Genomic DNA, 13353 nt, shown 5'->3' with positions numbered 1-13353 from the left:
ATATTTGTAAGCTTTAATGTGCAATAGTAAAGGCAAATGCATCCATTGATTGTAGAAATCTTGGATTCTCATGATACCTTATAAGCCCAGGTATAAAAGTCATGAAAACAAAAATAGAGTATTAAAATGTAGGTAACAGTATCAAAAGTAAGTCTTGAAAAAATCTTAGACAAAGACTAATGTCCTGATTATATCATTTACTAGGAGAACAATATTGATCAAGTTTCTTAATCTCTCTGAGGGCATTTCTTCAGTTGTATAATGGGCATATTATTTACACATTGGAAATCTTAGAAAAACTATAACTAATGGTGGTTGGCATAACTGACATTTAGTAAACTTTCTATCACCATAAAAGGAGGATAAGGATGTACAACATTAGATATGCTTACATTTAGGAACTTAAAAATATGAGTGAAAAAATAATAGTTTGAAATGAAAGCAATATCTACCTTTTAAAATTCTTTTAAATGAATTAAATGGAAACAAATATGTTTTAAGCGACTCATAAATTTATCCTACAATATTTTTTCAAGTGTTGTTAAGCTTTTCCAGTGAAAATTCACACTCAATTTTATATGCCCTTATGATAAAATGTTATTTCCATGGTTTTTTAGAGTAATTACTGGACTGGGAGTTAAGAAATGAAGATGCTAGTCTTGGCACTTGCACACAATCAAATAACTTGACCACTTCTTAACCCTCTTTCTTCAACTCTAAAATGAGGGATTTAGACTAGATTATCTTTAGGACTTCTACCAGTTGATAATGAAAAGTTTTAGATTATTGAGAAGTAAATATAATATTGTCAGAAAAGCAATCTATAGCTTTGTGAAGACTGACTTCTTCAACATTGTATGTTTAAGCAGAGAACTCTGTCTGCTTAGACTAAGCAGCTGTCAAAGGCAGTGTCCTGCTTATAACTTCATAATGCCCAACTCAGAGATTTACCAAATATTTCCTCTATCTGATAATGTGGGTTTTATATAATTATAATAACAGAAAAGGGAAAATAGATTTCCCTCAGTGTATTCCACAGAGATTGATTCGTTCAGCAGCTTTCATATTTGAAACACTAAAGGAGTTTACAATTGCATTATAAGCAGAGAAAGTAGGAGTAGGTGGCACTTTATAATTCCTTATTCTTCTTACAGGAAAACACATCAGGACAAGGCATGTTTTCTGTATGCATGCATATTCAACACCTATTTATTCAGAATATTCTGGGTATATGAAATTCAAAATGAAGGCACTTTCTGGCTAATGATGGTTCATACATATCATCCATGTGTCATTAATTTCAAGAAATCAGAGGCAATACAACGTACGATGTCTAAAGACATGCTTTAAATCTGTTAGCATAATGTATATATAGTCTTTGATGAGCCAGAAGGCATTTTAAATCCTTTCACACCTATCCATTTTCAATTAATGATAATATGGGGGGGGGGATCAGGGTAAAAAGGATATATATCTATTTAAACAACGGAGAAACTATGGTTGACAGAATACTGTTGAATTCTATTTATTTACCAGACATGTAGTTGTTTCTTAAGAACCATGTTTTAGCACAACAGGAGATAATCACTATTGGGTTTCTTGTTTTAAAGGTTCATGTCCCTCTATATTTACATAAATGGTAGTTGTCCAGTAATCAGAGAACCTCTTTCTATCCAAAAATCCCTTCCTTTCTTCTTATACCTCAAAGAGCATCCTAGAGGGTCAATATTTAAACTGGAATTCATTAGTAAAGCTAAAACCCAAAATGAGATCCTGCATTTCTAATTAGAGCTTTCATTTTGCATAGAAAGCAAAGAGTCTAATGGCATAAATCTGCTTAGTTTCCTAAAAGTTAAACCCACTTAGGAGCAACAGTCTGGTATTAAAGTTATTTGCAATTTTATTTCTCTTGACTTGGTTTTCAATAAACTTTTAAATGGCAATCTATTGGTTCTCAAGATACAAGATAAGAAAAGAGAGCAAAATGTTTAAGGGGATCAAATACACTAGTCTTTTTGTTGTTAAAACATAATGCCATTAATATATCTTATAAGTATTAGTCAATTTGCATTGCAAGATGTATTATACAGCCCCAAATTCCAGACTGATGATACATTAAAAATATTCTGATTTTAATAGTACAAAATAATATGACTTTGAGAAGGAAAATATTTAGAGATAATTGATGAAGCATTGTCTTAGGGTAGTACTGGTATAAGGACAGACATATAGACCAATAAAATAGAATTCAGAATTCAGAAGTAAACCTATGTATCTATGGTCAAATGATGTTCAACAAGTATGTGAAGATCATTCCGTGGGGGAAGAACAGTTTCTTTAATAAATGGTGCTGAAACAGCTATAATAAGTGTGTACAATCAAAGTAAATGAAGTTGAACCCATATCTCACATTATACAAAAAGACAACTCAAAATGGATCTAAGACTTAAATATAAGAACTAAGTCTATCAAAAACACATGGGTAAATTTTCAGGACATTGGAAATGTCAATGGTTCTTAGAGATGACACCAAGACAAAAAACAACAAAAGAAAAAAATTCAGATAAATTGGACTTCATCAAAATTTAAAATTTTGTATGTCAAAGGATATTATCAAGAAAATGAAAAGATAACCTACAGAATAAGAGAAAATATCTGTAAATCATGAATCTACTAAAAGACTAGAATCTAGTTTTTATAAAAATTCTTATTATTCAACAATAAAAAGATATGCAACACAATTAAAAGATGAAAAAGGGACTTGAATAGACATTTATCCATGAAAGATACAAAAATGGCTAGTCAGCATATGAAAAGATGTTCACTGGCACTAGTCATTAGGGCAGTACAATTCAAAACTTTAATGAGGTACCACTTCAACCCACCACAAAAGTTATTTTTTAATGGAAAATAACAATTGTTGTTGAGGATGGGAATACTGTATGTCACTGATAAAAATGTAAAATGATTCAGTTGCTACAAAAACTAGTTTAGCAGTCTCCACGTAACCCTAATATTTGTACCCCCATAATATGCTGAAATAAAAAAAAGAAAAAAAAGTTAAATAGTATTGTCACATGACTCAATAATGATAAGTCTTAGGGATATATCTAAAATAATTAAAAACAGATACTCAAACAAATACATGTACATACACATTCACTTCATTATTCACAATTGCCCAAGATGGAAACAACTCAAATGTCCATCAACGAATGAATGGATAAACCAATTGTGGTTTATATATTCAATAAAATATTATTCATCCACAAAAATGAATTAGATACTGATACATGCTCCATTATAGATGAACCTCAAAAAATGTTAAGTGATAAAAGCCACACATAAAAGTCATATATTATATTATTGCATTTATATGAAACATTCAGAATAGGTGAAAGTATAGACACAGAAAACATGGCTGTGGTAAAGTGGTGAGTAACTGCTAAGTGGGAATGTGGTTTCCTTTTGATGTGACAGAAATATCTTGCAACAAGAAGTGGTAGCTGTACAATATTGTGAGTGTACTAAGTGCTTCTGACTTTTGCATTTTAAAATGGTAAATTTTATCTTTTATGAATTTAATCTCAATAAAATATTTTAAGTGATAAACTGTAATCCTTCTTCGAAATATTAAGATTAATGTTAAAAACAAACTAGTGATGGAAGACATTCTAATATATCTCTCAGTTTTTTAAAGATTGTTTAGACAAAACCCATTAGACTAATTTATTTGAATGACTTAATTTAAAAAATATTTGTTTACACTCTACTTTGAAAATAGCAGAATAAGTCTACTATTTAAGCACTCACTGAAGCTTAGATACCTACATATATACATACATACATATAAATTGTACAGAAGTTTTCAGTAAATTCCTTCACAGTAATCACAGTTTGATAATGTAGTAAGACAAGTACCAATTACAAAAACAGGCAAAGAAAAAATGTTGGGGCTCAGAAAATGACACCCCAAATATGGTGCTTTAAAATGTTAAACTAAAGAAGCAGCCTCAAGATCTCTCTGATCTTTCTTCTCCCCTCCTTCAACAGTCGTCTGTCTTTACTAAAAAGCATAGGATTAGGCTGCTCTGAAGTTCCCTTCTCTGCACAGAAACTGAACCCTCAAGAAGGAATACAATTGCCTTTGATCCCTTGTCTAAAATTTCATTGCCAGAGAATATGAAAACTCATATCACAAAGGAAGAGACTAAAAGCTAAATACTACACTTGCAGCCCAGATGAAGTTTGTTCCAAACTATTATCTGGTGTCAGTCCCATTAAATTGCCCAAAAGAATTATTTACTAACCATTGTCTAAACATTGGGCCCATTCATTCCTCCTAAAATCATGTGCTGCTGCATGCCATCTCCCCTCTCCTTTGAAGAAGGGTATGCAAGCATCTGTACCCCACTGGGTTGTTGGGTCATCAGGTAATCATTCTCCTGTGGCTTTCTCATGCTATGCATGTTAAATAAATCTATATGCCTTTTCTCCTATTATTCTATTGTCAGTTCGTTTTCAGTAAACTTTCAGAGAGTGGAGGGGAAGCTTTCTTTTTGCCCTTATATGACAAACCTTAAAATAAAAAAGCAATTTTTCCCTGCAGTCAAAAAGAAAGTCAAAACTTCAGTTGAAGAATAGTTAAGAAAAATAAATTTATTTTGTATTATATTTTAATTTAGTATATTTTAATTTATATTTTATATTTAAAAAATATTTACTATTTTAATTTAATGTATTTCATATATTAATAGATATTCATGTTTTAAGCTCATATAATGAAGCCTTAACTATTCCAATTTTTGACCAGAAATAACAAATTTAAAACTCATCATAATGTGCTAAATGGCAAATTGTGAAGATTGAAATGGAATATAGATAACCTGGTATATATTATGAATGAAATAAATGGCAATTGGGTTTTAATATCAATGCCATTAATGAATATCAGTAAGTGTTCATTGGAATTTTAAGTGTCTCCATGCTGTCCAAATGACTATATTGAGCATACTTTTATGTGTGTGATCAAAACCAAAAGCATGAATAAGTTTGTCTAGTAAAATTTTATAAAATGAGACAAGATCAAAAGAATATCAACAACATAAAGAATGGACAGCAGAAAATAAGGAGCCTAAGAAGTAGACTGAAAACTAAGAACCAGCAGGGAAGAAAACCACCAACACAATCCTGTCTGACATGAAAGCCACAAATACTGCAACGTGAGAGTCAGCCATGTCACTTGAAGCAAAATACAATAGTTAAACATGCCTACCTGTTTGTCAGTCACAAGGACATTGGTGACTCTAGACAGCAGTTTCAGTGGTATGGCAGAGGAAGAGGCCATACTGCAGTAGATTAAGCATGAAATAATAAGAAAAATAAAGAGAATGAAAAAGGAAGGAGAGAAGTGGCTTTAAATTACCATGTCAAGAACATTGGCTGAAAAAGGGAAGAGAGAGCATTTAAATTAGTGAGGGTATAAATTCAAGGAAGCATTTTCTTGTTATATTTTACACTGTAGATTACTTTTGCTTTTTAATGAATTAGTACTTAATCATTTGTACTAGTTTAGAAAGTGTGGCAGAAATAAAGATAGAGAAGATGCAACAGAGAGAAGAGATAATGGATGGAGATTTTAATGGTATAAATGTTATGAAGATTTGCATTTGAGCAGGAGGAAAAAATTCCATCAGAAAGATTAGAAGGATGTTTTTAGTATTATATGCCTGACTTGTCATAGGGCTAAAGTACATTTGTAATTATTGTATAAGTATTTTATTTAATGTATAACATATCATATCTAAGATGCCAATTTCACCAAAAGCAAACATATTATGTCCCTAAAACAGAAGAACTCTAAGTTCACATTTTTTTTCCATAAAATTTCAGGAATTCTCAAATTTAGAAAGTGTTATCATGAGTCTACAATGTGTTATTCATAAAATTCATAAATATTATATGAAACTAAAATAAATGATTAGTACTTTAGTGGATAGTGTAGTGATTAGCCACTAGACAGTTCAGCCAATCAAAACTTGGGCTTTGTACTTTTTAACTAGAATTGATGATTTTTGAAAACATGGATTAGTTAGGAAATACTTCTGTTTCTCACCTTGTCAACTAGGGTAGCAATGTGCATTTGAATATAATAGTAGTCCATTTCATTGCTTTAAATGTTACAGCCTTTAAAATACTTTTTAGCATTGACTGAAACATGTATGGACTGTTCATATGTCAGCTGAGAGTCCCAGCAAAATCACCGAGCAGGTTGTCTTCAATAGTACCTCACAGCTGTGATTCATACCAACTACTAAAAAATGGAGTTGATGGAACATTTTGTCTATTCAAACTTAAATATTTTTTTCAGTCAGCACTAAAAGGAAAAGGAAAAGGAAAACGGAAATGAAAAGCAAAAGGAAAAAATCATGTTAAAAGACAGCTGTTTTAGTACATGTTTTACTGTTGAATATTAGATAAATGAGAGACAGACTTTTAATTAAACTCTCCCTAGCCTCATCAGATTAACAGTGTCTAAAGCCGGCTTATTTATTGAAAAGGTCTGTCTTAGCTTTTCTGGATTAATCTCAATCATTTTCATTAGTGGAATCTTTAATCTGTTCTTTATTACAAATGGAGGGGAGAGATTCACATCTATTGAATTTGAGATATAATCTTGGGTTTTAAGCTGTTTGGTGCATTATTTAAGCACAAGCATATTAAAAAATTTAAAGACCTAGAGTCCTAGTACAATAATATATTTGATTTAATTTTCATAACATTCCGTGTAATATTATAGCATCTAGGGGGAGAATGGGCATTTACATGTGTATGTGTGTACATGTAATGTCTGTGGGTATATTTTCTGGTACTGTGTCTCGGTAAGTCTATAAAACTACTTACATTTAAGAGATCAGAAATTTATGATTCCGTTTCCAGAATTAATTTGGGAAATGTCTGTAATATTTCTCTTAATTTTCATACAGCTCCAACATTGTCTTAATTTAATTTCCACCCTGAGGAAATTATCTAGTCCAGCATCATAAATGTTTTTTTTAAATCTTAAATTACAATACATCATACAGAACCCCTGCATTGTCCCTTTTAGACATGCACTAATCCAAATGTTTATGCAGGCTACTGAAACCAATTATTGTTATCAGCTTTCATGGCTAATACTTTGTCCTCAGAAGAATCAAGTGCAACAGACATTAGATTAAATTTGGAATCAAGAATCTTATATCTGAATCTTTGGGTTTTGTTTTGCAAGATTTGGGGATGCACTTACCTTCTTTGACTGATTATTTTTAAATAGATACAAAAGACCAGTTTTGTTTACAGTTGTGATGCAAGGTTGAATAACTGTAAAGTGTCTTAAAATCATTAAAATAATGACTTAAAGTAAATATCCCTGAGAATTTTTCATATTGTTATTTGATGTGACTTTAAGCAGCATAAAATTTTACAGGTACCAGACTAGGATAATTATTTTTGTTTCAGTTTGAAGAGGATGCCTGGTACATATAAAATAAGAAGATACTACTAAAAATTTTATATTAATTTTTATTTGTGTCAATTGATTGAGCAGGCTAGACTCTTTAAAAAAATGAAGGATATGTTAAAACACAGATCTCTACAAGATGCTGAAAAACCTAACTAATTTATTTGTCAAGTGGATCTGATTCTTTATAAGTATCTAAGAGGGCTTAAAAAATAGAATTCTATTTTTCCTCTTATTCTACAATACTTTTTCAAATGTGTTTTCTCTTTTCTTCTCTTTTGTCACATTCTTTGTTCCTCCACATGTTGACTGTGCAACTTTGGGCAAATCTTTTCCTGTCTTTATGTGTCAGTAACTTCAGGTGTGAAGTAGGGATAATAATTTTACTTCATAGTTTGTTTTCATCAATATGTGAATATAGAAAAGCCTTTAGAAAAGCACCTGGGAACAGGAAGTTCTTAAAAGCTTTCAGATAAATGTTTGGAAATCAATCATGATAAATTGTACTTAATATGTTTTAGCACCATTATTCTTAATTATATGAAAGGACACATTTTATTTCTGAGATATATGAGAAACATTCTTCCAAAAATGAATATGCATATGTTACTTTAATAGCATGTCCTACTCTATTTCCTTAGGCTGTTATCATGTCTATTTTTATGTCACTTACTATGTATGTGCTTATTCACCAACAGTATGTTTTTCTGTTTCTTGAGCAGTGCAGACACCAGAATATTCATATAGGAGATGATTTATCCAAATTCTCATATGTATTTCCTCTACATATGAATATGATGTTTTCAACACAGTAGAGTGTGATCTCTTGCCTGTAATTAACATCTTGAATGAGATTATATGCAAAAATGTTAGTATATTTATTTTAATAACAAAATAATACTGGAGTTTCAGTATGTTTTCATTAAAAAAGAGAGGATTTTCAGCAAGGAAAATTTCTAATGAATAATTTTCCTACCTCAAATAAGTTGATTAATGGGATCACCCATACTTCTTTTCATGAGGTGCCAACAAAGAAATAAACATTTGACCTAATTTTCCAAATTAAATAATATTTATTATTTAATCTGCTTTGAACTTCAAAATTAGGATTATATTCTAATTTATTTTGATCAATTTCTACTCTTTGCTACTTGTACATCTTAAATTATTTAAGTCTTTTGAAATAGAAATTATGTTATATAATTTTTTAGCATTAAGTGATGTACTAAAGTTCATTAATATATCTTTTTTTTCTTTTTTTAAATGTACCAACAGTATTATTGATTCTGGCTCTTCTATATTATCATGACCTGATCAATAGTTAAAGCGTTAACAAAATTCAGGTTGATTTTCTCACTTTATCTGATTATGAGGAGAAGTTAATTATAGACTCTATAGGTCTGGAACATAGTCAATAAATATTTTAATAATATATAATTGTTGATCGAGTTGTTAAGTAAAGATTTACACCACATAATTCTCAATGTATTTTACATCATGAGCCATAAGAGATAACACTGTTGCAATCTCTATTCCTTTTTTGAATTCCCTAAATTTAATAGACCCAGCCCAGCATTCCAGAACAAGTTAATTTGGTTCTTTCTCATAATACTTCCTGTGAGAAGTATCTACAAGTCCTCAGGTAGAAACAGGAACTAGGATTACATTGAGAAAATTTATGTCCACATCAATCAAAATACTGGAGGGGCCAAGGTTATAACTCCTCAAATAAGTTTATAGTTAAATACCCACAACATTCAATTGTTTCAACTCCATCTAAAAGAGTCAAGTCCCTCACCAAAATTAGCCTCATCTCAAATGGAATCCAGATGTAGAGGAAAATTAAAAAATGTTGTGCAAATCTCTTAACCTTTCTATACACTGTTCTTCTTGAGGTGATAAGGTGGCCTAGGTTTGTAAACACCTTTTCAAATTCAACATTCTCATCATGTATAATTAATCATTTTACTCATTTACTTCTCTTTTACTCATTTATTCATTTACTTCTCTTTTTTTGATTATTAGATAAGACAGATGAGGCAACATAGATCTATAAATATTAAAGTTCTTTCTAATGAATATAAATCATGTCAATGGGAAATTCATTAATTTTGCCATTTCATACCAAATTTGTTATTCAAAATCTTCCTCATGCAATCTCATGTTTTGCTGTACACATTCCTTTGAAACTCATCTCTAGTTTTTCTTCTATATTCATTGTAGATAATCCACATGTTGCTTTTTCTTTGATTACAATGAATTTTGTATGCTTTTTCTGTATTACCTGTATTACCATAATCAGGGTGTGGAGAGGACTCCTTTAACTCAAATAATCATGAATAGTTCTTGGAATAATGACTATTGGCATCTCTATGTTTGTTGAAACCTTAACTTACTCTTAAAGTTGTAAGAAAGTAAACATTCTATGATTCTTGCCATAGTGTTTTCTCCCCTCATTTCTCCATATAGACTGGCTGATCTATAGATATTTCCTGAATTTACTAACATAGCTCTTTTTTTTTTTCTGCTAAAATTTCTTACTACAACAAAATAGATGTTCCTTTGTCATCTTTACTATCTACAGTGGATTGAATTGTGGTCCCCTAAAAGTTATATCTATTGGGAACCAGGGAATGTTACTTTATTTATAAAAGATAGGGTCTTTATGGATGTAATTAAATTACGGTATTCAAGATGAGTTCATCCTGGATTTAGGGCAGGCTGGGTCTAAACCCAATAACGGATATCTTTATAAGAGAAAGACAGAGGTGATTTGAGACACTAAAACAGAGATGAGAATGCCATGTGAAGATGAAATCAAAGAATAGATCTATGCTACCATAATCCAAGTGACACATGGAGCCAGGAGCGGCTGTAAGAGGCAAGAAAGGATTTCCTCCTAGAGCCCTTGGAGGAAGGGTACCCTTTGATTTCAGACTTCTGAACTGTTCCAGAACTGTAAGAGAATACATTTCTGTTGTTTTAAGCCACCACACTTGTGGTATGTTTTAGCAGCCCTAGGAGACTAGTATATTGCCACTTAAAGTGAAGATTCTTTGAAAGATTACAATTGTATATATATATGTTAAAAATAATAAGAAAAATTATTATCAAAATTCAGACCATGATTTTTAGCAATGGACTGTTTCCCAATTCTCATTTTATATTAATATATATTTATTTGATAGTTGTAACAGTAAATCATATTATTAAATAAATTTTATTGGGAAATTTAAAATTATATGAATTTTGGTCTGGGCCAGGAATGTCAGAAATTAGTTAGAGAATTAGAATAAAATAGGCTCTTAAAACTCATGGTATAAAATCTGTTGAGAATATAGTTACAAAAATCTTTACTGGATGATTTACTCAACAATTTTATATTGAGTAACTGTGCTCCTGGTCCATAGATCTTTATGACCTAAATTCTTATGATAGTCAGATGAAGTGAGAAAGCCAATTCTAATTTTGGAAAAGAAGAATGTTTCCACAGAGCATGTATTGGTTTATCATCATTTTATCAGTGAGTTATGAATGTGGAACAGAGATTCCCTTTTAAAAAGATACTTGCTTTTACAATTCAACAAAACATTTCCACCCTTATTGCAAACACAGACAAATATAAATAAGCACTACGCATCTAGGCAAAGAATAACCAACCATGCACCATTTCACTTGAACATTCTCATGTACATTTTCATGCTTGCAATTGGTAGCCAAATGCATTCTAAATAAACATAATCCACTTCAGAGCCATCACAATTGGTGATTTGAGATTTGGATTTTATATTTATGCATGCATACCACCCATTTAAAATTACAAATCATTTTGATTTATAAGTTGTATACATCCTCTTTAATTAAATGAGAAATCTGTTGCCTCCCACCAGGTTTGGGATACTGGCAAGATCTTTTGGTTTATTGTCCAAACAACTGAAGAGCTTCTTTTGCATGCGCGCACACACGCACGCGCACACACACACACACACACACACAACCAATACTTGGAGTTTCACCACTGCCCTGTGTTTTGACTGTGAAATGTTAATCTGTTAGCTGTTGATAGAAACTACTTGAGGGATAGCCAGGGCAGTTCCAGTTAGGGCCCGACACCCTGGCGTGCAGCCTGACTGGATATTGCAGGGCTCTAAATCTGCCTGTCAGGAGATGGGACACAAAGGTAACAACTGCCAGTTAAATCAAATTGCTCAGAGTAAATTGGACAAATTTTGTTAGCCTCTTGCCTACCCTGGCTCAGAGCCACATCAGCAAGGGCAATGATGTTAAGTTTGGAATTGAACTTGTGACTGAACAAAACTAATTCAGTAGATGCTTCCAGCAACTATGTTAGGCTGATTAAAAGCAGCTCCATGGTCAACTCAAATTGTTTTATATATTGATGTTTTGCTGTCGCCAAATGAGTTGTAGCTTCCTGGAGAGCAGCGATGGAGAGTCAAACAGCAGTGTTTCATTCACGGTGCTGAGCAGAGTGCTAGGCACATAGAAATGCTCAGTTTATATTGTTTGGATGAAACTGAAATAAATTGATTCTTCAATTCAGACAAGCCTTGTTGACTTGGACTTCTTTTTTTCATTACAGAAACAAACTAAGTAATATATTACAGATATACTTTCTTAATTCATAGCCATGGAGCAATCTGGTGTACACCTTATCAGTTAAGCTGTCTAAATATTTGAAAACATAGGCTCTGACAGGAGACTCGACTCTATTAGTAATATTCTTACTTAGGAATCAATTCCTACTGTGGGGGAATTTCTTCTGGGGATGGAAAGAATAGTGCTAAGGGTGCTTTACTCCATTGCTACTGCAGCACAGGACAGAGATATGCTGTGGTGTATGGAGCAAAGCTCAACTTATTAATGAAAAGCATCAATGCAATGTCATATTTTCACACACTCACTTATTTTTATAGAAATTACCAAGAACTTCTAAAATTGATTTATATTGTTCATCGTTATTTTTATAGTAAATGACATGGGAAAAGATACAACATTCATTTATCTTTTACATGAATCCCTACTTCCTCCTTTCAGTCAATCCATATGGTTAGAAATCAAATAATAAACAGAGCCTATAATGGTGAGAAAGTTTATTAAAACACACACATAAAAAATAAAAATTCAACAAATCATGAAGTTAAACTACAATCACTCAAGTTAGTTTTTTCAAAAAATATTATGGTCTAACATATTTCCATTCAAGATTTCACTTAAATACCAAGGAAAAATTTATTTTGTTGATTAACCTCTCATCTATACTATTAAACTGATATATACTTTTACTTGAATTTATGTTTTAGTTTAGTTTATATTTTATTATATTTAATATTTTTATTATTTTTTTTATTTCAGCATAATATGGGGGTAAAAATGTTAAGGTTTCATACATTGCTATTGCCTTCCCTCCCACTCGAGTCAGAGCCTCAAGTGTGTCCATCACCCGACAATGCACATTGCACTTATAGTGTATATGTGTGTGGATATATATATATATGTACCCATACCCTCTCCCCCATCTGTCCAGCCCCCAATAAATGTTTTTTATTTTGTTGTCGTTATTTTTAACATTTTGGTTAGATTTTATAACTTTGCCTTTACCTAGCAAAGATTAGAGGTATGCCCTTCCCCTCCACAATGCTCACCACATGCCTCAGATGTGGGTCTATCCCCCCAACCCCCTGAATCTCTGGTGAACACCACCACCCTTTGAGCACCATATTGATAATCGGTCAGTACCAATGTGACAGCGAGTACATGCGGAGCCCATTTTTCTGATCTTGTGTCACCTCACTTTGGAAAATTGGCTTAAGCTCAATCCAGAATAATATAAG

The sequence above is a fragment of the Microcebus murinus genome, chromosome 3 (genome assembly GCF_040939455.1).
Source record: "Microcebus murinus isolate Inina chromosome 3, M.murinus_Inina_mat1.0, whole genome shotgun sequence".
Taxonomy (NCBI): domain Eukaryota; kingdom Metazoa; phylum Chordata; class Mammalia; order Primates; family Cheirogaleidae; genus Microcebus; species Microcebus murinus.
This window is presented reverse-complemented; position numbering follows the sequence as displayed.